Genomic DNA, 2,830 nt, shown 5'->3' with positions numbered 1-2,830 from the left:
TCAGAGTCCGTGTCCAGAATAGATAAAGCTATCACAAACTTGACACTCTTGTCTCATAAAACCTGGCAACTTTGTTCATAAATTATTTCATGCCAGGGAGAACTGTGGCCGTGAGGGTTTTGGAGGAGACCTTTAGCTGAGCAGACACTGCTTTACACCTATAATATAAATTAAGTGTGGGCAGGGGAGGGGAAGGGATGGACACCTGAACCTTATCCACAAAGCAGTAGCTGCAGCCTCACTTTACCAGCTCATGATTTATTAGCGCCGGATAGAGCAAGGCTAAGACCTGAATGGTAAAGTCCTTCTCCGGTGACCTTATGGGCATTTTTTAAACAAACAAACGGTTAGTTTCTAGGCGAAATAGCATCAGGAAATCTGACCTGACAATTTCTGAAGATTATCTTGCATTGCATTCCTTCTCTTTACAGAGAAGCTCCGATATTTAAATAAGGTAATGAGGTTGGCAGCAAGGGATCTGTGAGGATTATATTTCGATTTCTGCTGAATATGTCTCTGCCATTATGTGTTCATTAAAAAAAAGAAAAAAGTAGGTTGAAAGGATAATTACTTTTTATTTCATCTTGGGATGCTTCGCACTAATATGGCTCTACAACTAAAACTATCAGGGAACGCAAGAGTCACACGAAGCAATGCATATGGAGCACAAGCTCCAGACAGTACTCCAGAAAATTTGTCTGATGGCTCATGCACTGAATGGAAGCTGGTCAGTGATGCATACCCCAAAAAAAATATAACTCCAGTTTTCTTCCATGTTGTACCCAGATGTCAAGACCATGGAGAGAACGCACAACTGAGATTTACAGCATCGGTCTGACTTTCTGATGAATCAAATTAATCAGCTTAAATAGAATTATCGTTTGGCTTCTTTAGGCTTTCTGCATTCAAGTTCAACAAATGCAACCAATGATAAGAAACTAAAAAGGCTAAGTTTGTAATACTCTGTAAAATAGTGTTACCTCATTTAGAGAAATATTTCTTTTTCTTATTCAGTGTAAGAGAATAATGCACACTGAACATGGAAGACAGTTTAACAGTTTGGCCAGATCACTTTATGTTTGTTGTCCCAAACTGGATATCCCTGTTGCATTAATCAAAAAGTCTTTTTTTAATTGGTTAATTTCTGTGTTTTCTTTTCAACACAGCTGAAGAGTATGGAATTAGCATGACCCACAGTAAGCAACGAATTCTACCTTAGTGGGATGAAATAAAATGTTAATATTTTTCATAAAATAACAATATTACTTTGCTAACTGGCTAAAGACTTTTATTCCAGATTAATCTAATCTGAATCTTTCACCTAAATAAGCAGCGAAACTTGGAAAGCAGTGAAAATTCTCTGCCATGGGACCCGAAACAGAAAAGATGTGAAAGCTTCCCTGTGCTGACAGGCATGCACAGATGTTCTACTGAGATACTGGCAACAGAACCGAGCTCCCAAAACACACAGGCAAAAATATGTTGCATCTGTTACAGTAACAAATTTTATGTAACTTTCTATCCGACATTGTAAGTAAAAGCTAGAGTAATCAACATAAACATGTGTAATTGTCACATGGATCAGTCTCTATATAGGTTTAATGAAAAAAACAAACAAAAAACAAAACAAAGGAAAAGACACGTTAAAACACACGTGTTACAGCAGATATAATGATCCAGTTCTGAACTTTAACATACAGCTTTCTTTATACAGCCGGTTGTTCAGCAGGTCATCATGCTACTTGAGAATCCGCTGAGCCTGAACTTTACCTGGCACCCATAAAATAGTGAGACCTTGAGCAATACAACAACCCACTCCAGCTTCCAATAGAATTTTAGTTTGAATTTTTATATATTATGCTTTAGAAAGAGCTACCTCACAACATCAGCCACCATTAAGCTATTAATAGTAAATTAAAAATTCCAGCTAGTACTTCTCATAGCTATCTTGTAGGGTAAAAGGCTAAGCATTGTGTGAGCCAAACAGTGCTCTGTCTGTAAGCTATAAATTCCAACTATAAGTTTTAAAGCAAACGTAATTCTCAGAACAGAAGTGATTGGAAATAACACCAAATTTAAAAAAACAAACCAAATAAAATGTCAGTCTTACTGTTTTTAACTAACTTCTTCTTTTCTCTGTTTTTTTTTTTTTAAATCACTGTAAATATTTACATTCCTGCACTATCTCATAGTATAAGGCCTTTACCAGATAGCTGTGGCACTTTGATTTTAACTGTGTTATTTTTTTTAAATTTATTGTACACTGTAATATTCTTACTTTTTATCATGCAGCTGTATCACAAACATTTCTTGTGGAATCAATAAAGCATCAAAAACATAAATTATAATTAGCCATCTATCCATTTTCTACCACTTATCTAGATTCAGGTTGTGGAAGAGCGGTCTAAACAGAGAACCCCAGACTTCCCTCACCCCTGCCACCTCTTCTAGCTCATCCAGGGATTCAACAACTTTATGCTTAAGCCAGCCGAGGGATAGAATCTCTCCAACGAGTCCTTGGTCTGCACCCGGTCCTCCTTCAGGTAGGAAATGCCAGAACCACCTTAACTGGCTCCTTTCGATGTGGAGCAGTAGCGGTTCTACTCCACGTCCCTCTCAACTGACCAAGCTCCTCACCCTATCTCTAAGGGAGAGGCCAGCCACTCTTCAAAGGAAATTAATATCTGCCACTTGTATCCACAACATTGTTCTTTCAGTCACTACTGACATTTGTGACCATAAGTCAGAGTAGGAACATAGACAGGCCAGTAAATTGCCAAATTTGCTTTTATGTTCAGCTCTCTAATTACCACAACAGATTTAACCTAAT

The sequence above is a fragment of the Mchenga conophoros genome, linkage group LG2, assembly GCF_057382185.1.
Source record: "Mchenga conophoros isolate Kocher_MC1m ecotype Shallow Benthic linkage group LG2, M_conophoros_male_GT1.1, whole genome shotgun sequence".
Lineage (NCBI taxonomy): Eukaryota > Metazoa > Chordata > Actinopteri > Cichliformes > Cichlidae > Mchenga > Mchenga conophoros.
The sequence above is the reverse complement of the archived record's forward strand: the minus strand, read 5'-3'. Positions refer to the sequence as shown.